The sequence below is a fragment of the Oryctolagus cuniculus genome, chromosome 4 (assembly GCF_964237555.1).
Source record: "Oryctolagus cuniculus chromosome 4, mOryCun1.1, whole genome shotgun sequence".
NCBI lineage: Eukaryota > Metazoa > Chordata > Mammalia > Lagomorpha > Leporidae > Oryctolagus > Oryctolagus cuniculus.
The window spans coordinates 103312980-103340805 of record NC_091435.1 but is presented as its reverse complement, the minus strand read 5'-3'; the positions used below and the strand labels follow the sequence as shown (position 1 = coordinate 103340805).

Here is a 27826-nt window from a genome sequence, read left to right as displayed (position 1 = left end):
GGGCAGTTGTCAAAAACAATCAGTGACATTGTTGGACTCCCCCTCTGCTGAGGTGGTGATAACAGTTGAGGCAAACAACAAACTCATCAAGAAACTTTAAAGAAAGAAATGGGAAAGAATGAGATAAGATGTGGGAAAATTGGAACCCTTGTGTGTTGCTAGTAGGCGTGTAAAACAGGAGAGCCACTTGAAAAACAATCTGGCAGCTCCTCACATGGTTCAACACAGAGTTACTGCATGGTAGGCAGTTTTGTTCCTTTGTATATATAAAAAAATTAAATATACAACCATAGAAAAACTTTCACATGGAGTTCAGAACAGCCAAAAAGTAGAAACATCCTCAATGTCTATCAGTTGATAAACAGATATCTATATCTAAATATGCTATCTGTATACAATAGGTCATTATCCAGTGCCAAAAAAATTAAAATTAAAATGTTGACTCATGCAACAATTTGGATGAATTTTGAAGACAAGTTAGATCCAGACCTCAAAATCACATATGGTAAGAATCCAATTGTATAAAAAGTCTGGAATAAGCAGACATAAAGACAAAAAGTAGGTTAATCATAGTCAGGGTTTGGCAGTTGAAAGTAGTTGAGAATAATGGCTGGTGGATACAGGGTTTTACTTTGAGGTGATGAAAAATTTCTGGAAGGTAATAGTGGAGATAGTTGCACAAGTGTTTAAAAATAATATTAAAATGCACTGATTTGTAAACAATTATATGAAGAATTTTGGGTATGTGACTACCTCCATAAAAATAAACAAATAAAAAACAAGTTAGAATCTGTGATTAAATTCTATCCATTTGAAGAGTGGCGCTGACAATGCATGGAGAAGGAGGATCTTGGGTTTCAGTATGGGTTCTACAATTGATTGAAGTCAAATGTACCAGACTGCTAGCCACTCTGGACTTTAATCACCTTTAGCACAAAATGAAGATATTGGATGGTATAAACCTTTTTCATCATGTCCTGTATAGCTGGCAAATTCTATGACTCCATGTATTGAATTGTTGCTATAATAATAAAAATCCACATATACAATCCCAAGACCCCAAAAATGCCATAGAGTTCAGTGATAAACAACAACAAACAATAATCTCTGATTCAACAGGCATTATTCTGGGTAGTTTGGATAAATTATAGAGTAAAACAGGCAAGGGGCTTTGTCCTTATAGGGTTCACATTCTCATTAAATATACTCTTCCTTTCTACTGTCATCTAAAATTTGTCTATAGTAACAAAACCTTTAAGTTTTTATGCTAGAAATGTTAATTACCATTATTCATCTTCTTTAACAACTATTCTATCATGGAAGTATACCAGCATCAAAATTCTATTGGCTACATTGCTTATAAGAAATAGATATCTTAACATTAAGGAGAGATTATTATCTGGGGGAAAAGTCAATGACAGGGCTAGATCTGGTAAATCAATAGGCAGAACACCCTTCCACTTTGACCTATAGTAACATAATTTTCCTAAAACTAAAAGACAAGAATTCCATGAGTCTGGTTACTAACATTTACCAAACCACCTGCTGTACTATATTTATTCATATACATTACATATTAGAATTTAAACTAGTTGCACCACCGCTCTGAAGTCTTACATTTGCCATCTGCTCCATCAATCTCAATTAGGGTGATTTCTTTGCATTCTCTAGAAAATCTCTTCATCATCTATGTCTTCATTATTTCACTCACAAGATGGAAGCGACCTCCGTTTCCTTACTACTACCACTTTTCTTAAAAAGTAAGTCAATGTAAAATTTCAATATAAAATTCTACTATGGAAGAAGAAGAAAGCAAGGGATTTTATGTGCTTCACTCTGTCCTAGAACACGTTTGTGTCTTTCTCTAAGTCTACTTGTTTGTTTATTTGTTAAGGACTATTCAAGAGTTAATGTTCACAAATGAAGAGAACTACATGCAATTAAATTATGTAGAACTATTCTTTTTTTCTTTTTAATCAATTCAATCTATAAAATGGGGGAAGAAATTATATTATCTGTGAGGGATTATTTTTTATTTTTAATAATTTTGGATCCAAAAACACCATGAAGTACATGGAAACTTTCATTTTTCATTCTTCACTATGTACCCTCTATTTTCGTTCTGGGCTTACTGCTCTGAAGAAAACAAACCAATGATGAGTTGACATCTGAGTCTCCAAAATGGATCAGATTACATTAAATATGATGGTTATTAATTATATGTGGATCACATTTCAAGAACCTAATGAAAATTATGAAGCCTATTCATCCAAAAATATAGCTGCAATTGGCTGGCGCCATGGCTCACTTGGCTAATCCTCTGCCTGAGGCACCAGCACCCCGGATTCTAGTCCTAGTTGGGGTGTCGGGTACTAGTCCCGGTTGCTCCTCTTCCAGTCCAGCTCTCTTCTGTAGCCCAGGAGGGCAGTGGAGGCTGGCCCAAGTGCTTGGGTCCCTGCACCCGCATGGGAGACCGGGAGGAAGCAACTGGCTCCTGGCTTCGGATCGGCGGCCATTAGGGGGTGAACCAATGGAAGAAAGACCTTTCTCTTTGTCTCTCTCTCACTGTTTCTAACTCTCTCTGTGTGTCTCTCTCGCTCACTGTCTAACTCTACTTGTCAAAAAAAAATTGCTATTGACAAATTTTTGCACAGAGTCTTAGTGAGCATATTAATCCAAAAACCTAGCCAAGGAACCACTAGAGCACAAAACACCAACTCCAGAATAAAATGCTTTGAATATTAAATACTTATTTCTCATCCTTCTACTTTGTTTTCTTTTTTCCTAGCAGACGCAATTTAACAGCAAGAAACATAGAAAATGAAAATCAATGGCTTGCAATCAGACCTTTAGAAAGGTCTCCTTTGAAAATAACAAAAAAGCACATATTAAACAAATACCAAGAGTTGAATTGTTTTATTAATTACAGCAAAATTTATTGTGGATATAGAAATTATAAATTCACGTTTTGCTGGCAGGGCTGTAAATCTGTACATTATTCTTCAGGGTGGGAGGAGGAATTTTGGAAATGTCTGAATTGCAAATCCTTTGACCTGGCAATTTCATTTTTTAAAACGTTCTCAAGGCTCCACTTTCAGACGTTTTGTTGGGGGAGTTACATATCTTCATGAAAGTAAAACAATATTATATACAGCTTTTTAAACACAAAGAAAGAAAATAAGGGAAATACATGGGTACCAAATACAAATGGGGAACTTGATATTAGAGTAATGAATTGATGCTGAAATAACTACTGTGGGAATATTTGACCATCTCAGCAAACAAAAATGCTTGGGTTTTGATGACCAGGCAAAGCATAGCAGATGAGGTCCATATAAAGTGAGAGTTGCAATAACAACCAGTAGATAAACATGTTATATTCTACAGAATAGACTTTTTTTTCTAAGTGAACTCTTAAATATAAGAGTGAGAATAAGAGAAGGAGGAGATGTACAATTTGGGACAAGCTCAATCTGACTTGCCACAAATGGTAGAGTTAGAAACATGCCAGGGGATTCCAATTCAATCCCATCGAGGTGGCATGTACCAATGCCATCTCACTAGTCCAAGTGATCAGTTTCAGTTCACAATTGATCACACTGATAGGTCTAAGATCACAGAAGCAAGAATAGTGTCTGCTAATACTAACTGATAGAATTAAAAATGAGAGAACGATCCAACATGGGAAGCAGGATACACAGCAGACTCACAGAATGGCAGATGTCCTAAACAGCAATCAGCCCTTAAGGCATTTGGATCTGGCTAAAAAGTCCATGAGAGTATTTTAGGTGTGGAAAGCCAAGACACTCTGGCAAAAAAAAAAAAAAAAAAAAAAAAAAAAAAAAAAAAAAACACCTAACTGAAAGATCTCTGTGAGATCCCAGTGGAAAGAATGGGTCATCAAAGAAGGAGGTACCTTTCTCTGAAGGGAGGAGAGAACTTCCACTTTGACTATGACCTTGTCGAAATAAAATCAGAGTCGGAGAACTCAAAAGGCTTCCATAGCCTTGGAAACTCATGACAAGAGCCTAGGGAGATTACTGATGCCATAAACAAGAGTGTCAATTTGCTAAGTCAACAACAGGAGTCACTGTGCACTTACCCCCCATGTAGGATCTCTGTCCTTAATGTGTTGTACAATGTGAATTGTACAAACGGTACTTTACACTTTGTGTTTCTGTGTGGGTACAACTGTTGAAATATTTAGTTAATATATACTAAATTGATCTTCTGTATATAAAGATAATTGAAAATGAATCTTGATATGAATGGAATGAGAGAGGGAGCGGGAGATGGGAGGGTTGCGGGTGGGAAGGAAGTTATGGGGGGAAAAAGCCACTGTAATCCAAAAGCTGTACTTTGGAAATTTATATTTATTAAATGAAAGTTTAAAAAAAAGTGAACTAGCTGACACAAATAAGAGATGACCAGAAAACCTCCCAACTGAACCTGACTTCTGGGTGAAAGAAAAAGTCTCCCTGAAATTTCAGAGGCAAATTCTTGACTCTAATGAGACTGAAGTATGAATGTGTATCAACTGCATGGTCCTAGAATCTCAAAAGGATGAAATTTACTTAACATAGGGTTGAATGAATAATACTTGTCTCTCAAGAGCAAATGCAAATATCTGAGTAGGGACCCTCAAACCAGATCTCATAATATTTCCACAGATAAAACCACTAGATAAACATGATGTTGCAATGAAACATGTAGAAGATAAAATTCATCAATAAGAATAAACAGAAATAATAAGCAACAATATCACCAAATAAACAATGTAAACTAAGAACATTTAAGTTAATGATATTAGAATAATACAAAGCTATATCTAATATTACCAGTAAGTCTGAGAAAAACAACTAAATTTCCATAAATTAAAGATAAGATTATTATGATTAACATCTAATATATGAATTAAATGGTTTATAATGAACAAAAAGAAAAAGTTGGTAGAGTGTAAAATAGAAAAGTTTTGTGAAATTTCCTTATGTACTCAAAAGGAATATAATCTCTAACTGCTAGAAGCAGTGTTCCAACATATATTCTTTAGGTCGACCTCTTATGTTAACTGTATCTGCTTCCTTTCTCAATTACTGAAAAAGGTATGATAATATGGAAGTAAAAGTTTAGCAAATAATTTCTTTATGCCCACGCAGATAATGTAATTTTAGAAGTATATATAGGAGCTGGCACTGTAGCATAGTAGGCTAAGCCTCTGCCTTGGCACCCCATATAGGTGCCAGTTCATATCCTACCTGCTCCTTTTCCTATCCAGCTCTCAGCTTATGGCCTGGGAAGGCAGCAGAAGATGGCCCAAGTGTATGGGACCCTGCATCCATGTGGAAAACCCAGAAGAAACTCCTGGCTCCTGGTTCCTGGTTTTGGTCTGGCACAGCTCTGGCCATCACAAAATTTGGGGGATGAACCAGCAGATGGGAGACCTTTCTCTCTATTTATCCCTCTCTCTGTCTATAACTCTGCCTCGCAAAGAAATAAATATTTTTCAAAAAGTATATATATAATATTGTAGTAATATACATAATAGCATGCATAAAATAATAAATCAAAAATTACCTCTTAAGAATAAACTTAACAATATTTCTAATCCCTTTATTGAGAGGAACTATGAAAAGTAGTTGTAACATGTCTTCAATAATCTAAAAATAATGATATATAGCATACTCATAGGTAGGAAGACATCATTAAATGATTATAATTATCAATTGAATCAAAATGAATTTATCAACTTTCTACAATGACAATCAAGACTTCACTAAAGTTTTCCACAGAACTTGATAAACTCATCAAAAATTTCCATGGAAATTTAAAGGCTCAACACTAGCTAAGTCTATACTAAAGAACAGGATGAAGAACTTTAACCTGTCCCATCTTCAGATTTATTATCAAGCTATAGTAGCTATGATGACACACAAATAGAAAAAGTACCTAAATGAGACCAAATGTACATAGAAACTTGATATATGATAGTTTAGTAGAGATTGGATGGGCCTCTCAACAAATTATGAAGACCAATTGGTTTTCCTTTGGAAAGTAATACATTTGATATCTAATGAAATTTAAATCCAGATGCATTAAAGAAGAAAATGCAGAAAAATCAAAAATTTGAAACTTTAGAAGAAAATATAGGAAACTTCAATGAAACAGCATTTGCTAAACCAGAAGCAAAAACATATCCTATACAGGAAATAGCCAATACGTTTAGCATCAATACACATAAAATTTCTAATTAAGAAAAAAAAAAAGAAAAAAGAAAAAGAAGAAAGCAAAGGGGGCGTGTACTGTGGCATACTGGGTAAAGCCGCAAACCTGCAGGGCCAGCATCCCATATGGGCAGTGGTTCCTGTCCCGGCTGTTCCACTTAACAATTCAGCTCTCTGCTTAATGGCCTAGGAAAGCAGTGGAAGATGGTCCCAATATCTGGGCCCCTGCACCCACTTGGGAGCCCAGAGGAAGCTCCTGGCTCCTGACTTTTGATTAGCCCAGCTCCAGCCATCGTGGCCATTGGGGAGTGAACCAGCAGAAAGAATAACTCTCTCCCTCTGCCTCTGTCTCTGCCTCTCTGTACTCTGCCTTTCAAATAAGTAAATAAATCTAAAAAAAAAAAAAAAAAGAAAAGAGTAAAATCAAGGCCCAATCTACAAGAAGATACTTGCAACTACGAAGGCAAAAGATCAGCATATAGAATATTGAAATTATTTACAGAAATCAAGCCAACAACAATCAGCCAAAATGTAAGAACCGGTAATTTATACAAGAGAAAAACTGAGCAGCCAGAAAGCATGTATAAAGTTGCTGGTGCTACTATTAATCATGTCTGTATATATTTTTTTAAATCACAGTGGAATTGCATTTTATATCAATCAGATTGTATTTTTAAAGTGTGAGATTAACAAATTTGGTATACATGTGTGACATGGGAACTCTGAAATAATGCAAATTTTTTGAAGAGTATTTTACTACATCTCTAGTAAAGTTGAAATTAAACATCCCCTTAATCCATTAGTTCTACTAGTATAAACACAGTATGATTATGATGCATGTATAACAAATTTAAGGAGTGGACATTAGGGTCACATCTTGAGATGCCCGCATCCCATATCAGAGTGCCTGGTTCAAGTTCCAGCTCCTGTGCTTCTAATCCAGCTTCCTGCTGATGCGTATTACAGAAGGCAACAGGTGATGGTTCAAGTATGTGGGTCCCTGCCACCCATGTGGGAGACCTGATTTGAGTTTTGATCTTCTGGCTGTGGCCTGGACCAGTCCTGGTTATTGCTTATTTGGGAAGTGAAGCGGTGGAGGGAAGCTCTCTCTGTTCTTTGCCTTTCAAATAAAATTGAAAATAAATAAATAAATATTTAAGAAAAAATTTTAGAGTAGTTTATAAAAATAACAAAATAATTGGAAACATTCTAATTGTCAATCAGAAGAGATTTAATATACAAAGATTAGTGTTATATAGTTAGGATGAGTTGTCTAAAGATAAGCTATCCAGTATGCTAACTACTAACCACATGTGGCTATTGACAACCTGAAATGTATACAGACCAGATTAATATGCACTGTGAGTATAAAGTACACATAAAATTTTCAAGATGCTCTATATTGTAAAACAAGGCTTGGAGTTGATATCATTGTCATCAATTTCTATTCATGTGTTCCCCCCACCTAAACACTTTGTAGAATTTTCTCCTACTTCTTTTCCATCCTCAGTTATCTTAGACCACAAAGGTATATTATTAGGCATTCAACAATCATACTAAATACATTCATATTTTCTCATTCATCACATACTTTTAAAAGATATTGCTGCTTTTAGTAAAAAAGTAAAATAACTTTTAGGGAGTTGGAATAGTTAATTCTTATCTTTAAGTAGCACACTAAATATAGAAGGGAAGTACTATTGGTTGAACTCTGTAATTAACACACAATTATTCTTAGGTGTTTAAATTTTAACTGAACAGTGATCCCTGTTAGGAATCTGGAAAGCATTATGCTGAGTGAAATAAGCCAGTCCCAAAGGGACAAATATCATATGTTCTCCCTGATAGGTGACAACTGACTGAGCACCAAAAAGGAAACCTGTTAAAGTGAAATGAACACTATGAGAAACAGTGACTTGATCAGCCCTTGCCCTGACTGTTGATGAACAACTTAATACGTTATCCCTCTTAGTATTTTTTTGTTTATTTGTTCTACTTAATACTTTTGGTTGAATACTGTAATCAATACACAGTTATTCTCAAGTGTTGAAACTTAACTGAAAAGTGATCGCTGTTAAATATAAGAGTGGGAGTAGGAGAGGGAAGAGATGTGCAATTCAAGACATGCTCAAGCTGAATTACCTCAAAAGGTAGAGTTAGAAACATACCAGGGGATTCCAATTCAATCCCATCAAGGTGGCATTTACCAATGCCATCTCACTAGTCCCGGTGATCAATTTCTGTTCACAATTGATCATAATGATAGGACTAAGAGCCAAAGGAAGCACATAAACAAGAATAGTGTCTGCAAATACTAGCTGATAGAATAAAAAAGGGAGAGAACGATCCAACATGGGAAGCGAGATACACAGCAGACCCATAGAATGGCAGATGTCCTAAACAGCACTCTGGCCTCAGAAAAGCCCATTAGAGTATTACAGGCATGGAACGCCAAAACACTCTGGGAAAAAAAAAAAAAAAAAAAAAAAAAAAAACCACACCACCCTACATGAAAGATCTCCGTGAGTGAGATCCCAGTGAAAAGAACAGGTCATCAAAGAAGGAGGTACCTTTCTCTGAAGGGAGGAGAGAACTTCCACTTTGACTACGACCTTGTCTAAATATGATCAGAGTTGGTGAATCAAAAGGCTTCCATAGCCTTGGTGACTCATGACAAGAGCCTAGGGTGACTACTGATGCCATAAACAAGAGTGTCAGTTTGTAAAGTCAACAACAGGAGTCACTGTGCACTTACTCCTAATGTAGGATCTTTGTCCTTAATGTGCTGTACATTGTGATTTAATGCTATAACTAGTACTCAAACAGTATTTTTCACTTTGTGTTTCTATGGGGGTGCAAACTGTTGAAATCTTTACTTAATATATGCTAAACTGATCTTCTGTATATAAAGAGAATTGAAAATGAATCTTGATATGAATGGAAGTGCGGAGGGAGAGGGAAAGGGGAAGGTTGCGAGTGGGAGGGAAGTTATGGGGGGGGGGGAGCCATTGTAATCCATAAGCTGTACTTTGGAAATTTATATTCATTAAATAAAAGTTAAAAAAAATAAACCAGGAAAAAAAAATATAAGATTTAAAAGTTGGTTACTATAAACTGGAAGCTTGCATGTAGATTTTAAACTGTTCTTATGTTTTACAGATGATCATTGCATAACTACACAGGATCTTACATGTTAATACAAGTTAGAATCCATTAATTGGGAAGCACTGGTCACAGGAGACATGTTTAAGTGACGATAACCATTGCTATTATTTTATTTCCACACATATTTAAATTCTTTCTGGGATATTTAACACCTTCAGACCCTGTGTATTCGTTACACTTGAGATTTATCAACAAAGAGAGAGTGTGTGACTATTCTGAATATACCATAAATATCCAACCACTAACACAAACACCCTGTAGTTATAACATTCTAAAATAAGACTGCTCAGTTTTCTGAGATGGCTTTCACACAGCATCCTCACAACCATAAAGGAAGACACCATGTTTTGCTCAGCAAAGCACAAACTGAGCAAAGTCACAATTGCCTGGCGATGGAGTGGTATGCAAGCAAGAGAGATGCACTGCTTATAACATTGTTGCCAATTGTATGACTCTAGGCTAGCCACCAGTCTCACCGGACCTCACAAAACAAAGTATATATTTTATCAACTATAAGACTTTTGTAAACAATCTAGTAAAATCAGTCTTTAGCTACACATTTTCTCATTTATTCTGATTAGTAGAGAAAGCATGTGCTTTATTCTGACTGTTTAGACTAGTATTTTTGATCAAAAGAATACAAAAAGTAGTTAATAGGTATGTTTACATCTGAGCATGGCTATGAAGTCATTTCTACCTAGGGAATAACCAAAAGGTTTAAAGAAAAAAGTGATGGTTAAGAGGATGAGAAGTAGAATAAAATTAATGCCAATGAAACTGCAATACTTTATAAAAATCATTGTTCAATGTCAAGAATCAATAAACTTTTCCTGTGAATGTCCAGATAATAAACATGTGAGACTTGGTGTGCCATACAGTCCATATAGCTGTAGGTAATACATAAAATAATAAGTGTGGCTCTATTTCAATAAGACTTACAAAAATAAGCATGGGACTAGACTTGGCCCATTGGCTGTAATTTGGCAGCTCCTGTCTATAACACTGAATGGTTCAGAAACTGGCAGTAGTGTAGGAGCCTATACTCATTTATAAAGAGATAATACAGTTCTAAACAATTCTTGTTCTCCTCATCAAACATTTAAGAAAAATGAATTTTTCTTTTTGGCAAATATCTTTCTTACTGACAGATGTATGGGAAGAAAGCAATCCAGTTATATTTGCTCTTTTATTACACTGCATATATCATACAAGATTGTCTGTGTTTTAAAGCAAGTTTAAAGCCAATGTTAGGCCCTACAGAGCATATGATAAAAGTAGCAAGAAAGAGAACTGAGAACAATTTACAGAATAGATTGCAAAAGCCAAATCATTTATATAATGGGAATATTGATTATTAAGAAAACTCAGCAGGCCGTGCTGATCAGATTTCTCATGCCGGGATGTGTTTGTTTCACTACAAAGAAGCCATGGTTTCTCCCACTCCCTTTGTGAAATTTCAAAGACACATCTATTTTATTCTGTATTCAGAGGGGTAGTGCACTCTTGAATGAACAGCTGCTGATCACTTTAGGCACTTTTGAGCTGAAAATCAAGGTAGATGAATATTTCAGCTCAATCAAAACACAACACAAAATTACCCCTTCATTGCAGATTCTCTTCAACACCACTCTTTCAAAAACAAGCTCTTCAGTGAAACTGAACAATAAAGAAACATAATAAGCCAGATGCTTTCTGTCATTTTCCTGTTTTATGACTCACATATCCGGGAAGTATAATTTATATCTATATATTAAATAAACTTTGTTGCCAGCAGCCAAGGCCATATTTGCTACGGAGAGCGCTATGAATTGATAGAGAGATGGGTTCTAGTTCTCATGCTGCCAGCAGTCAACTGTGTGTCTCTGGGCAGTCTTGAATCGAACAACAATCATTCCAAACAACTGGAAGCAAGACAAAGATTTACACACTGGGCAGACTCCTATGACTTCACAAGAATCAGGAGAAATAGCATTTGTCAGTGAATACACAATTCTCCATCCAGTGACCCATGAAATTAATCCATGTGCCTTGTTAGACTCTGTGGAATATGGAATGTTTCGTTGGAGCATGAATGCTTCAACTTACTTTTCAGAAGCAAGACTTTGACCCAGTCAGAAGAGATTGCCAGAGTTTCTAATGCAAATAGGCATCTCAATGTGTAAGGGGCTGCAAGGCCCCCTGGTGATTTGTGAGTAATCAGGGACAGCTAAGCTTTCAGAAGAACTCCTTTTCCCTAGATTGCAATTCAGAGTATCTGTAGGAATTACTGCAGGAAATACATCTCCTGGCAAGATCAAGATTGAGCTCTAAAGGACTAATATGCACAATGGGTTAAGGCACCATTTGGGATACAGGCATCATATATCAGAGCACCAGTTTGAGTCCTGGCTGCTCTCCTTCCAATCCAGCTTCCTTTTAATGCACTTGGGAAAGTAACAAATGATGGCTCAAATGTTTGGGCCCCACCACCCGGGGGGAGGTGTGGATGGAGTTCCTGGCTCCTGGCTTCAGCATGGCCTAGCCCTGGCTTCTATGAGCATTTGGGGAGAGAATCTGCAGATAGAAACATATCTCTTTCTCTCTCTCTCTCTCTCTTGCTCTGCCTGTCACGTTACTAAATAAATCTTTAGGGGGAAAAAAAGATTGATCTCAAAGGCTTTTCCAGCAGAGCAGGAGAAGAGAAAGCAAACATGTTACCAGTGAGAGACCAAAAACAATGAAACTACTAGAATAGAAAGAATCCAGAAAGCCAAGCTCCAGATGGTTCCCAAATGGAAAACCTTATAGGGATTTCATGTCTTGAGTTACACACTTTCTGGAACACTGATGAACTGAACACCATGGTGTGATTTCCAGGTCTATACCATATGGAGGATCATAGATTTCATCACCTTAAACTGGAGGTTATGGGAAGCTACAATGCTGGTCAGGCAAGAGAAGAAAATGGAGGATTAAGAATACAATAAAGAAATGAATCTACAATGCTGCCTTGATCTTTTTGGCTAATAACTTACCCTTTCTTTGAAGAGTAAGGGTTTGGAATTTTAAAAAGAGCATTGAAATATTCTAAATCCCGTTTCAGTTCAACAAGTCTGTAGTTACAGGGAAAATGTATACTAAGATGCAATTACTCTTCCCACATGCTAGTTCCGAGGCCCAGAGTCCCACAATAGGACTGCAAACCAGCTGTTCTTTAGGGACCGAGTATATGCAAAGAAAACAAAAGACTCTCATCAATTATATGTTAAGTGCTTACTGTTCTAACGCTAGGATGGATTTCTTTATTTAGTCAACAAATAATTACCGAGAAACTTTTTTTTTTTGCTAGACACTAGGTTGCTGGCAATATACTCTTAATATGGCAAGAGTATGCCACCACTGTCAATGCTGTTTCTTCTGAAGGAAAAAATGAGCAAATTTGAGTTATCTAGCAAAGATTGAATACTGCACATGAAGAGTAAGCTGTTCAATTTTTGCATTCAGAGTGTGGGTTCTGTTGGGGTCAGCTGGTTCCTTCTAGATAGTTATCTACAGAATTCCCCCTACAAAGTATACCCTGTCTATGAAAGATTTTGAAACCCAGAATAACCCAAATTAATAAGGCAGCCTTACTCTTGATAACCTTACAGCTTTAGTCTTACCAAGATTAATTTAAGATCAAGTTTTCTAAATTTTCTATTAGATTACAAGGATGGAAAGTAGTATTCCTGGACAAGGATGGGCAATAAATCCTTCATATCAAAGTTCTTCAAATAACAACCATACCATGAGGTCTTAGTAGAACCTAGACAACAATTGATACACATATATACACTCTAGTAAAACACAGATATCCTTTGTTTCTGAAAGAAGGTAAAACTCCAGAGGTTTTTGAACACTTATTATACAAAGAGCAAGGAGGGAAAGTTCTTTTATTAACAGATGAAAATCCTGACTTATATATTATCACCCTGAAGGGAAGCCATCTTAGCACTTCAAGGAGATAAGCTATAAGGGAGCCTCCAGGCAGACCAATATTTCCCTCGAATTGGATTTCTCTAATCCCTGAACTGTGACCAGCAAAGAATTCAGCCTGGAAAATTGATTTTTCAACTACACTTCCTGAGGACTCACCAGAGCCACAGAGTGAAAGAAACAATAATTCTTCTTTGTCCACTGCATTGATGAAATGAAATCACATGGTATTTTTGTATCTACTAGTATAACTGAGAAACAGTATTGCAATTGGTTGCCTTTTCACAGTTAAAATATTATATTCACAAAGGGAGGATAGTTGTTTATGTACCAAGTGTTGTGATACCATCCACCATACACAAGTATTTTGTTCATTTTGATTTCTTTCAGCTCTGTTCAATAAATATTGAACTGCCTGGCCAGAGTGTCTTCAAATGTTTCAAGGAAGTAAGAGAGTGAAAATAAACCACGGCCTCAGCCTGATACTGTAGAGAGAACCCAAAGACAAATAAAAACAAGTCCAGCCCCTCAGGAGTTGTATCCAACAAGGATGGCATAAAGTATCAAAATAACTATTTGTTTTGATAAAAATCTTCTGTGTGTTTCTATTTTAATAGTTTGGCATTTGTAATACTGTGTGCCACCAATTGTGGGCAGATAGACCAGACATATTTCTCAGCTCATCATAAAGGACAATGTTGTCATAGCATTGAGCTCTTCATTACACCCACATCCAACCACACAGCAGAAAAGTGATCTCTTAAGCATCTTAAAAGAAGTAACATCTCCACCAGGGAAAATGGATTTTGAATCAGCATCCTATAGCACTTTCAGAAACAAAGAAGAGTTTTATTTTTTTCTTCTACTCTCCAATGTCCTTTGGAGTGCTTTTTGGTTCCTTTTGGTTTTTCACCCAAATAATTCAACAGATAAATTCCCTTAATGACATGAGCACATGTCACCTAGAGTCATTAATTAACGCATTCTTACATTTTAAAATGTCTCTTACTTATTCCTTAAGAACAGAAACTTTTTATGTTATGTTAAACTTTTAGCATTAGATTTTCCTTCTTCAAAAAATTAATAAATCAGCAACTGAGTCACTTTAGCACTATTATTAATTTTAAACAATAATGAATTTTAAAAGATTATTTTTTCTGATATTTTTCATGTTGGTCTGGGCCTACATAGCACCAAATTCTAGGTAATTAGGCTTAATCTCTGTAAAAGTTTGCAAGTTTTTTATAGAGAGGATTTATTGGGAATAGACTGGTGTTCAAAGTACTGTATCACCTGGCAGTAACTGGTAATGATGCTACATTTATTGTTTCTTCAGCATCTAAAAATCCATCTGTGCTACTCTCTGGCACTTATAAATTTTTCCATTACTCTTTGATATGCACCTTTTAATATCTATTGAATCTTCCTTTATCTAGACTTCAATATGTTCAAATGTTAAATAAGTTTAGTGTACTATGAGGTGCATGTGTAAAGTTTCTACTAGAATTATTAATATACTTGAAATTGCCTCAGACTAGATACGTTTTGGATGCCTATCTTATCTAACTGGTTCAGAATGTTCAAGGTTAAAGTTGCATGACAGTTTAACATAACATTAAGCATCTACTTGTTGAGCAATTAGACCTATATACACCTCCTAAGAACTTTGTAAACATGTGTGGTTCTCTTTAGATGATAAAATGTTGGTTTTATAGGGGTGGTATTGTTCTGCAAAAATAGATGTTCAGGAGGTAGAACTGGGATCAATGGTCATGGTTTGCAAAGACGTTGATCAAAGCTCATTACTGCAAGACCTTTTTACCAGAGATTTTCAATAAATGAATCAGCTGCCCACGGGGTATTGGGTTAGTCTCTCTAGGGAATTAAAGTAAAATTCGACGACCCACTTAGCATTAATGAGATATTGGATAGAGGATCTTTAAAGTTCCTTCCATTTCTTAAGTGTGGGTGTTGAGACTCAGTAAGTTTTCTGAATTTATTTATTTTAAATCAGTCTCCAACAATAATATTTGCTACTAGATAGAAAGCCTTTTTTTAAAAAAATCACTGGAAGGGGAGAGGGAGTGGGAAAGGGGAGGGCTGTGGGTGGGAGGGACGGTATGGGGGGGAAGCCATTGTAATCCATAAATCGTACTTTGGAAATTTATATTCATTAAATAAAAGTTAAAAAAAATAAAAAAAAATCACTGTTTTATATTACTAAGCCGTGGAGGGTACAGATGCTTTTAAGGATCTAAAACTCACAGAAGGCATTAGATACATGTATTTTTTCCTAAATGGGGCAATAGATTCATGATGATTTGCCTGCAGGAAAAGAAAAATCAGCTACGATGTATAGAAATTAAGCCAACTATCTGGTAGACTAGAAAGATACCTAACAGTCATATGGATCTTAATAAACCTTGTCATTCATATACAAAATAGTTTCTAGAGAAATGTAGTAAAAATATGAAGAATGTGAGACTTTGAAAATTTAAATTGATATTTTCTAAAGAATCAGTTCCCTTCTGGGTCACAAGCTAGTTTGGAAATCTAATGAAAGCAGTGGACAAAGGATTAGGAATACAGAGTCTGACAGCATTTGCTTTCTCATCCCTCCTGAGCCCTACATCATTCAGAGAAGGTGTGTTTTTAAAGCTTTAGAACACATGGAGCAATTACTTTATGTTCCAAAAATAATGATGCTATCTTTATTGGCTCTTCAGATATTCCACATCACATCTCATTTGGTCTCTGGCTTACTAAGACTTAGAGATAGTTTTGCTTAAATAAGATCTGAACTCCGTCATTGTCATAGTGGAAAGAATTGGTGAGAAATTTTACTTCCTATGCCTGGACAAGAACCAAAACAATGTCTTCAGAACCTAGAAGCAAGAACAAAAAGTTGTGGTCTTGGGAAGATTGTCCTTCCAGAAGCCTAGGTGATGATGTCCACAGAAAAGGAAGGGAGTTGGGATAGTGAACAGAAGGGGACTTGTCATATGGGCTGGCCAGGCTGTCATATGAACCAGCCACAGCTGCCCCATGGCAGCTTGAACACAGTTATCAAACCACAGATTACCTGGAGCTGTCAATCACCAACCCTTGCTGTACTGGATATAGGCAAGGAGCTGTCCAGCATTAGTTTCTCTTCAACTGTCAGACCCAACCTCCTCTATCTAACAATCCACATTTACACAAGAAGGAGAATATCTACCAGCAGCCCAAGGAGGCCTGACAACCTACACAATTATGTGTGAACAATGCAGGTACTGGAGTAAGAGTCCTGCTATTTAAAATACTGTAATCAACCTTAGACCACCAAGTCCAAGAAAAAAATATGTCAGTTCAGGTGAAAAAGTAGAGATGACAATCAATCAAGAAAAACAACTAGAACTGATAGCATGGGGTATAGAAATATTAAGGAGATAAATTAAGATCTGAAAAGAAAGGCATACACTTGAGAATTTTTCAGGTGAAATTGTAGAGTTCCCTGAAATAAAGGATGTAATTTTCCTATTTAAAAATGCAATGGATGGGTTGGAAAGATAAGGCACAACTGAGACCCAAATTAGTGACTCAGAAGATCAAGTTTGAGAACTCTCACTTTATCTTACAGCATGGAGAAAACTACAAAGATGAAAATCACAGAGGAAAATAAAGAGAATTAAAGGATAGATTCGGAAGACTCGAGGTGAAAACATTACTAGTTCTGGAGGAGTAATGAGAACAGATGGAGGAAAAACAAATAAACAAATATGAGAAGGAAACTTTCCTACTAACGAGGAGATACCTAAGTTTGCAAGTTCAGAGTTCACTAAGGGCTGAATGAATGAATAAAGATACAAAACTAAGTGTACCCTGGGAAACTTCTTGAACTTGGAATATAAATTAAAAGAAAAATCTTGTAAATTTTCCAACTAAAAGAATAACTTAGCAAAAATGGAAATTAAAGTCATACTGGTACCAAACGTCTCACTTCCAGTCTACATTGGCCAGTACCCAGTGAGATAGCACCCATGGAATCCACTGAAAGAAAAGGATTGAAATCCAAGAATCTTACACCCAAATGATATATCAATTTCTGATTGAGGTGAGAAAATATAGTTTAAGATATGCATGACTTCAGCAAGTCATCATTTATGTGATGCTTCTGGGGAGAGCACTTCAAAATATTTCTGAATCAAGGGAAAGAATCAATACATGTTAGTTATAAATAATATTGTTCCTGAACCATCTCACCAAAAACAACTGAATTATATAGAGGAAATAGTGAATATAATCTAAATGTGATAATAAGTAGGATGGAAAAGAATATCTAAGTTAATAAAGTGGAGGGTGGGAAGATTGAATAGAAACTTGCCTGGGGCTGGCGCTGTGGCATAGCGGGTAAAGCTGCTGCCTGCAGTGCTGGCATCCCATATGGAAGCCGGTTCGAGTCCTGGATGCTCCACTTTCGATCCGGCTCTCTGCTATGGCCTGGGAAAGCAGTAGAAGATGGCCCAAGTCCGTGGGCCCCTGCACCCACATGGGAGACCCAGAAGAAACTCCTGGCTCTTGGCTTCGGATCAGTGCAGCTCCAACCCTTGTGGCTATCTGGGGAGTAAACCAGTGGTTGGAAGACCTCTCTCTCTCTCTCTCTCTCTCTCTCTCTCTCTGCCTCTACCTCTCTGTAACTCTGCCTTTCAAATAAATAAATAAATGTTAAAAATAGGGAAGGAGCCAAATAAATCATTACATATCTACATCATAGAAAAATGTACAGAAATCCAAACAATGAATTATAGACACATCTTTTGACTTGGAGGGATTTCCACTGAATGTTATTAAGAAAAGCAAGATAGACAAATCCACAGAGAAAGAAAGCAGATTACTGATCATCTAGGATGAAGGGTAAGATTGGAAATTAGCTATCACAAAGAATGATGAAAATATTCTACCACAGATTATGATAATGGTGGAACAACACAGTAAAATTATGAGAAATCATTACATTGTCACTTTAAATAGGTAAATTTTATGGCATGTAAGTTATATTTCAATACAGTTGGTTACAAAGTTTAATAACTTTTAAAATGAAAAGAAAAAGAAGGTACAGAAAAAGAGGTAAAACATGATATCTTTTCAAAACAAATAATTGAGGGAGGTTAAAGGGAAAGGTAACTTAGTACCAAAATAGAAACAAAAGATTGAACTAAAATTTGAATATATATGAGCTTTTGCATTTTAATATAATTTTGTATGTGTGTGTTATATGTATAAATTATATAGATACCAGTAATTAGCTTTAGAATGCTTCAGCATAGATAGTATATATTCTGTATGTTCAAGTCACTTAATGGCTCCACTCTAGTAACAGTTTGCCTAGTGATAAACTGTACTCCAACAGTGGTTACACAGATTTATATCATAAATATGCAAATAAAAAGTGGCCATTCTTGGTGCTCTGTTTTCCAAATCTTGATTATCACCTGAATATAGGAAATGCCAGGAAATAGATTTTTTAATGAAACTATTGGCTTGTTTATTAGCATGGTACATGTGAGAATTGAGGTCTCAGGGTCAATGTTGTGGCACAGTCGGTTAAGCCACACTCTGTGATGCCAGCATCCCATATAAGCATGGTTTCAAGTCCCAGCTACTGCACTTCTGTCCGACTTGCTGCTAATATGCCTGGGAAAGCAGCAGGTGATGACCCAAGTGATTGGGCCCCTGCCCTCCATGTGGGAGAACCAGATGGAGTTCCTGGCTCCTGGCTTCAGCCTGATCCAGGGCCAGCCATTGTGGCCATTTCAGGAGTAAACCGGTAGATAGAAGATTCTCTCTCTCATTCTCTCCCCCCCCCCCGCCCCCGGAACTCTACCTTTCAAATAAATGAATAAATAAATCTTTTAAGAGAGAGAGAGAAAGAATTGGGCTCTCAAAGATAAAAATTAAAGGTATTCAAGAAATGTACATTGTATAAAATACTGTGAGAGACATCCTCTCTCTAGCCCCTCCATAAAGAAGTTATAAGAATGCAATATTGTATAGCCTGAATTTTAGGAAAGTTATCAAAGCTTAATCAGTAAGCAACTCTATGTCCAGGCACTGTAAGTCAACATGACTACGAATATCAAAACTCAGCCTCCCTTGGTGCTGTCATGTTATCCTGAGTGAATCTTTCATCTAGTGCAGAGGTCAAAGCGTTAAAAGAATAGACAGCTGGGTCTTCTTCAAGCTGACAGACTCGGTCCTGTAAACTGTTTTCTCTCTGGTTGTTAATGTTCTATCGTTTAATAAATGTCTTGATGTGTGTAAGGATTTGACCTAAGATTTATTTCCTTATAAGCTGGTTGTGAAATTGTGGGGACTGCTGACTTTCACCACCCCAAACTCCATCGGCTACCCCCATTCTCAATCAAAAAGATCTGTGTAACCAAATTAGCTTGTGTCACTTCACAACAATAAAGAAATCAAAGTACATTTTCATTAAAAAAATTAGAGGCTGTCTCTTGAAAAAATAATGCTATAAGTAATCACACACAAAACTTAATATTCAATGTTTTGGGAGGTTATCGGGTTGCCCAGGTACACTCGTATACTTCTAGATTGACTGTGATGTATGCCCTAGAAATTTATATGTCAGCATATATATTTAGAAATAAGGGAAATCTCCAAAAAGTCTACGGAATCTGTGCATTATGAAAATACTGCATGGATATCATGGTTTGCACCAAAAGAAACTTATCTTTTAATACCATTTTATACAAACTTCTTTTTAGAGATTTACTTATTTGAAAGGCAAAATTACAGAGAGAGGGAGAGACAGAGAGAGATCTTCCATCACTAGTTCACACCCCAAATGGCCACAACAGCCAGTGCTGGGCCAGGCCAAAGCCAGGAGAAAGGAGCTTCATCGGGGTCTCCCATATGGGTGGTAGTGGCACAACCACTTAGGCCATCTTCCACTGTTTTCCCAGGTTCATTAGCAGGGAGCTGGATTGGAAGTGGAGCAGAGGGGACTCGAACTGGCACTCATATGAGATGCAGACATGGCAGGTAGCAGCTTACTCAGCTGTGTTACAACACCTGCCCCCCTACAAACTTTTCTGATATGCTCTTGTATATTCAAATCTCATTTCAGCAGACAAAACATTAAAGTTGAAGGGCAAAGTTAGGTGCCGTGGGTATATTCAATTGTTCTCATACTTGTGAAAGTGGAATTTTAGCAATATACTGCAAGATAGGGTAGTTTTCTGATTACAGGGTTCTAAAGTTCTTTCTCTAACAGCTCAGACCAAGAAATACACATCCACTTGGCTGATGCTGACCATGGTCTGCTCAAATCAACAGCTGAGATTTCACAATGGGAAAGTCACTACAGAAGTTATATTGTCCCTTGGAAACTGGAAAGTGAGAAACCTGAACTAGGAAATGACCAACTGAAGAGCGCACAGTAAATGCAGTAAATGTCGCAATCTTTTTTTTTTTTTTTTTTTTTTTGGACAGGCAGAGTGGACAGTGAGAGAGAGAGAGAAAAAAAGGTCTTCCTTTGTCCATTGGTGTGCCGTGCTGATCTGAAGCCAGGAGCCAGGTGCTTCTCCTGGTCTCCCATGCAGGTGCAAGACACAAGGACTTGGGCCATCCTTCACTGCACTCCCGGGCCACAGCAGAGAGCTGGCCTGGAAGAGGGGCAACTGGGACAGAATCCGGCGCCCCAACCGGGACTAGAACCCGGTGTGCCAGTGCTACAGGCAGAGGATTAGCCTATGGAGCTGTGGTACCGGCTAAATGTGGCAATCGTAATAAATTAGAGCAATTAAATTAGACAGGGCAAGGATAAGGAAATAAACTCACAATTGGAGATTTTTATTTAATTGAAATGAGATCATGAAGACAGATTTTCGAGTAGCTCAAAGAGTAACATTCGTCCACAAAAGTTACTGAGTAGAAAAAAGCACTTACAGTTTTTAGAATAGAAGATAAGGGATCTGAAAGTAAATAAAGAGAAAAATTCAAAATGATAGCGGCTGAATATGAATTAAAGCGGAATAATAGGAGAAAACGGAAATATACTAGGAAATATTATCTAGGAAGAAACTACAAGATGTGATGAAAGTGGAACTCTAAAATATCTAGACAATTTTCCATTACTATAAGTTGATACAAATATACAATCCACACATTCAGCCGCACCTAATGAATTTGGAAAAGTGTTAACTTTCAGGATGCTAGTTTGGTGTACCAGTTAGGACATCTGTATCCCATATCAGGGTTATTAGATTTGATACGTGACTGCAGCTCCTGACTCCAGCTTCCTGGTAATACAGACTGTGGGAAGCAGCAGTGATGGCTCAAGGACTTGGGTTCATGCCTCCCAGCTTCTGTTTGGCTTAATCCTGGCCATTGCACATACCTGGAGGAGTGAACTAGCAGACTGGAGCAATGGAGAAGACATTATTCTGGAGTTTTACAGTACGGTCTACATTCCTTATCTTGAAATTTAACTTTTTATGTAATGTGGTTCAAAACTATCTTTCTCCAAAGTATCTTTAAAAATAATTCTTACTGCTGGGGTCTTGTGAGTTTCTGCTCTCCACAACTCAGAAGAAGATTTAAGATTACTTTTTGTAGTCCAAGCAGGCTTGAGAGCAAAGCTTTCTTATCCTACCACAACTGCCTAGGGGCCTCACCTTCTGAGGAAGGGCAGGGAGGCTTACAGGGTGGAAGATAGAGAAGCTAGTAATGTTGTTCATATCCAAGCAGAACACTGGGCGTGGGGGATGGATCTGCAGAGGGTGAGCCTGGGGTGAGTCATAGACACAGGTTAGCTAAGCAGTGGTAGTATATAGACTGACAGTGGCACTGGGTTGGCCTCAATAGAGGCCATGTTACTCCTTTGAGAACTTTTGTTTCTTCCTTTTCCTCTCACCTGTCACGGGAAGCCCAGCCTCTTCCTGCAGATTCTGTTTACTATTTAATTACCACTCAGAGTCAGGAAGCCATGTCCAACCCATGACTGACTTTCTGTTTGTTTGTTTCTCACTTATATACCTAATAATTGAGTATTTGCAGCCATCCTGGCTCCTCAATCAAACACTCCAAACTCCCACTTCTGACACAGCTGGAGCTGGAGGAAACCAGAGGCCCCTTTAAGGAGAGGGTACAAGTCAAAAGACAGAACCCACAAAAAAATAACCATGAACTGGTATATCAACCTGCTGTGAAGTGACTTCACATGTCCTAAATCCTACGCGTAGTTGACTTATTCTCCAGCCAGGAATATTTTCTGTGTTTCCTTGGTATCTTCTTCTGCAATTGGTGTCTAAGCCACATTTCTTAGACTCTTCACTTTTTCACTGTCTCCTTCCCATTACCCCATGACCATTCCACTCCAAATTACAAGCCTTATAACAATATTCTAAATGCTTTTATTACCACAATTATACTCAATTCAGTGCCGTATAATAAAACTCCAACCTTGGATCATCCCAAATGTGGATCATCCCAAATCCCATCCATCATTCTGCTTTCTTCCTAATCATATCCTAAGTGATTTTCCATCACTGTTAGAGGAAAATCAAACAACTACTTAGATTGAAACTGCTAAAACGCCATGGCCTCACACTTAAGCTGTCTAGCAATCCTGCAGTTCTTCTGTAAACAGATCTCTTTCCTATTCTCCACTGTGTCTATTTTTAAAATTCTGTGTTTCCTCAAATCTCTAAACCTGATGTTGCCCACTTCCCTCTCAACAAATGTCCTGACCAACTGTTCATAAGAAACACAGAAACCATCAGTAAGGGATTATCTTGATTCCTCTTGAAGGGCTGGAATAGCTAGATTTTTTAAAAAGTGTCTCCATTCAGAGAGGCAGGCCCCACTTCCTGTAAAAGCAGTGTCACTCAGGGGAAATGGAAACTTACAACAGAACAGTTCGTTAGCGTTCACCAAATAAGGAAATCCCCTGCATTCGATCAGGAAATACCAGAGGTGACCCTAACCAATTCACCATTACCCCCACCCCTCAATGAGGTAACCCTGCTTTAAAAGAGGCTCCCGAGCACGGCTCAAGGCCTTCCTCTGCCCTCCACTGCGCATTTGAGTAGACGGGGTCCCTGCCCCAGCTTGTACTTCCGAAATAAACCTTGCTTTTGCAGTGTTCGAGTCTCTGGCGGCATTTGGGGATCCAACGATCTGGGCACAACACTCTATCAAACACAAAATGTAACTGATTCTGAACATATACCCATGGTGCATCTTCCTTCCCTCTTGCTATAATTATAGAAATGTATATATATATATATATATATATATATATATATATTCTTGCACCTCATTATTCTCTTTTTCGTATTTATTTTGGAGATATAAATAGGAGTTTCTGCTTGCTGTTGTAGGCTACCTGCACATCGCTTAGCAAGAAGCTAGCTGAGATTTGTGGCTCTTCATTCAATGCGTTTCTATTGTTTTCAACTTCCTACAAAGTGTTCAGTTTCAAGGCAGGAAACTGATACCTCTAACAGCCGGCTGCAAGAAATCTGTCTGTGACTTTCTTGAGCAGCTGCTCCACAAATCTAGTCTATCTGTTATTTTCTTTCCCATCTAGGACAAATGATAACCACAGGAGAGTTAAAGCTCCTTCCCATGAGTACTGCTCACTGTGGAGCCAACTGTGCCCAGCCAATGACATCTCTCTGTCAAGTAGTTGAAAGGAAAGATACCTAAATATCTCCTGACCTTGAATGTGGGAATTCCAACTTGCACTCACAGATACTTGTCCAGTAATTTATGAACCCCCTCCACCCCATGTTAGCTGCTCCTCAACAATAGCTAAACGTTGCCAGTAACAGTATTTGCAGCCATTTGTTATCTCAAAAGACAACTCCAGACTCCCTCCCACCTCTGACACATCTCGAGCTGGAGGAAGTGAGAGGCCTCTTTGAGGGCCTCAATGATATCTAACATTCAGATACGGAACCAAAACCTAATAATCCATCCTTCAAGAACCTCTTAAACCAGTCTGCCATCCCGTGACTACACTGCCATTCTTCTAGCCAAGACTTCTTGTATTACTGCTAAACCCTCTCATCTTGTCCACATCTCTGCTCCCCTCAATGTGTTCCCAAACTGCAGAGGAGTCATAAAGATGTAGATATGATTATGGCATGACCCTTCTCACACACTCTTAAATGTGTTCATACATTTAAGATAAAGTGCAAACTTCCCTGGAGAGGCTATTGCTATCAACAACAATAATTACAACAACTATCTAACTGACTACATGATGTATGCTAAGCATTAGGATAGGTGCTCATATATCTTAGCTTTCCAGTCTCTACTCAAATGTGGTGACATTAGTAGCATTATCCCCATGTTACAAATAAACACATTAAGATAAGTTGAAATAACAAGGCTTTATGGCTACAAAGAAGTTCAGCTAGTATTTAAATGCAAATCTGTTTGCTTTCCTGTCTATTTCCACCATACATATTTCCCTTAATTGCTGAGCATCCAGTAACTTTTCATGTCTCAATAAAAGTTAACATTTAATAAGTAGTTGCTGTGCACATGGTCTTTCAAGATAATTACATACATTCCCAAATTGGGGCATAGAAAGGTAAATTAATTCACCCAAAGCCATACATTTAGTAAGTGACAGAGGCCTAAAATCAGTTAATTAATAAACTAATCTGGTCTTCATTTGTGTAATAGGATAGCCCTGCTTCCCTCTTTGAATATAAATTGCTAGAGGAGCAAAAATTTCTGGGTGCTATTCGAGATTTCCATTAAATTATGCTGAGGGCTTCCAAGGATAAGTAGTACAGCCAGAGCCAGCCAGAAATGTGGCTATGATCTTATTTGCTAATCACCAAGCTTAACCTCATGACCTTATTTCCTCTTCTATATGAAGGTACAGTTTGTCTGTGGCTCATAGCATGGAAATCAGTGTAATAGTGATGGGTCATTTGCTGGAAAATCTTTTTGGTTTTTAGAAAAAGATGCAGTATAGTCATCTATGACAGAATAGCATTAGAAAAACAAAGCTAGATACTAGGGTTGACTCAAATCCCAAGGGTGGCCTCATGGAAAGGCAGTAGAATCAGCTAACAAAAATCGCATGGCTAGAGATCAAAGCAATTGCTTGGTTGAGCCAAAATTCCAGTCAAGTGTCAAAGCCAAGTTGAGGGCCAGAAGAGTCATGCATCACTTCTAGGACAGAGACAAGAGAAGAATGGCAAGAGAGGTTAGAAAGTAGAAGGTGAAGACAGCACAGTAGTGAAGAATAAAATATGACAGTAGTAGGGAGAGAAGACAGAGGAATAAGTTATCTACAATCTCATTTCAGCATATGCTCTTTTCTTACCATTCGGAAAGAACAACTAGGGTCTCTTCCTCAAGAAATACTACAAGTTTACCTTGTTATGCCTACCTTTAAAGCTATCTGCCTTAGTCTTTTCCTATCAGCACATATGCATTATGCAACATGGTCAACAGCTCTGTCACCTTAAAAGATTGAAGGAAGGCACAAGTAATGATATGTATTATTACCCCTGAGGACCATCTCATCAGACATGATCTACTTGGAGGGCTGAGTTAAAGCAAGGACAGTGGAGTCAGTGTGGACTTGTGTAACTTTAGGCAATTATAATGCCCTTTTATCTTTTGCCTCCCAAGCTAAATAATACCTTATCTCAAGTCATTTTTCTGTAAAGTGGGTGCAGCATTAACTTCGTGGAGTTCTTAATAAGAAGACTAAAGGGTTCACATATGTAGAGCACTTAGTAAACATTCAGGAGAAGTTAAAGTAAATAAAAAAGGTGTGACACACACCATCCATACTATTGGGTGTTTCTCAAATGTTTTGCATTCTATAATCTCTCCTAAGTAATGCAGGCATCACTAACAAAAGCAGAAATTAAAATCTGTGATCTTAACTTCAATTTTAAGATGTTTATCAATGGAGTGGTGGGTCTCATTCTGTGTCTTACCTCCTTCAAGGCTCTTGGTAACTTGTCACATAGAATTCCTGTCACTGGCAATCAGAAAATCCCTAAGATAGAGCAAGCTGCTGTGCTCACCCTGACACCAGAACCTTACTGCCCCAACGTACGGCCTTGATAAGTACCAGAGTGATGTGAATGATAAAAATTAAAGTTCCAACTACAGCACAATCATAACAGCACCCAAAATGAAAGAGAACAGATACTGAAGAGCAATAAGGTCCCTGCTCATGGAAATGAAAGGGCAATATGGGTCATGCCAGGCTAACCTAACACTTAAGAGGATTTGGCACAATTTTGTTTTAAAAATCTCACTTGTTAACCCTCTTGCAGGTAAGAGACTGACAACTTACGCAAGCAAATGAACTAATTATATGATTCTTTGACATTCTATCAGCATTGATCCAATAATGTGGGCAGTTGGCACCTATACTGACTTCACCTATATCTGTTAAGTAGCAGACGATCCCAAAAGAGACTTTCCACAGAACTATAGGCAGAAGGCAACCAACTTTATGGTAGTTCAAGAGCATAGGAAGTTCATTCTAGCTTATTAAAATACCAACACACTCCGTGGTAAATAATTAGTATATATCTTATAGCAGTTAATGTTATGTCATTTCCTTGGGTTCTAACTCTATTATCATTAGGATTTCAGTTTACTTTTACACAAGTGGTCCTTCTAAATTTCGCATTTTACTCACGTATGCTGTGAACACACACAATGGACTTCAAATCAGAGCATTTGATCTCTCCCTGTGCTCAACTTTCCAGGAAGATGTCACAGTTGCCCCTTCATAGCAATCAAAGGGCATTTCCATCTCTTCCTCTGAAAAATCACAGCTCTCAAATGGGAAGGCAAGGGGAGATGGTGCAGCTCTCACAGCCTCAGTTTTGAGAGTGAAAGGAGATGAAAGAAGATAAAAACAGACTTCAAAGCACTCTGAAACCTCCTTCCTTTACAAAGGGAGAAAATGGTGGTATTCAAAACACTACAGAGCAATATAAGCAGTATTGCCAACTCCCAAACAAGGAAACGGCCTTTCATGAAAAGAGTCTTACGTGACCTGAGACAACAGTTCTCTGTACAGTTCAGCAGTGGTTTTACAGATAAAATATCCCAACTTTGCCTCACACACTCACGATTCTAGAATATGGAATGTTTCAATATCAATTGTGTTCAAATTATTGCCACCCCATAATTTCCTCTATCACATTCCACTGAAAATGTAAGGTGAGGATACCATATGTTAAGCAATCTAAATTACTTTCAAAGCAGTCATTTAAATCCAAAGGAAATGAAGGCTACATACACAGTCTATTATGAACTTTTTATACTTAACTGAGAGATCTCATGGCCTAGGCAAATAGAAACTAATATTGAATCTATGATACACTTTTATTTTATTATAAATTAAAGATGTAAAAGAGGGTTGACAACTTAAAAAAAAAAACTTTGAAAAGAGGAGAGACTTTCAAAGCTGCAGTATGAAGCTCAGG

At 37.5% G+C, this 27826-nt stretch overlaps 1 protein-coding gene across 3 annotated transcripts in view; it reads right to left on the bottom strand.

Annotated features, from left to right (window-relative positions):
• The window catches only part of LOC100357920 (ganglioside GM2 activator), an 84518-nt gene extending 57048 nt beyond the window's left edge, over nucleotides 1-27470 (bottom strand). For 2 of the 3 annotated variants that reach the window (XM_008266524.4, XM_070072488.1), the window contains exon 1: nucleotides 27031-27463. The gene's annotated coding sequence lies outside the window, so the exon portion shown is untranslated. Of the gene's footprint in view, nucleotides 1-27030 lie in introns of all 3 variants that reach the window. The other variant, XM_051818785.2, reaches the window with a different exon arrangement.
• Between the last annotated feature and the right edge of the window lie 356 nt (nucleotides 27471-27826).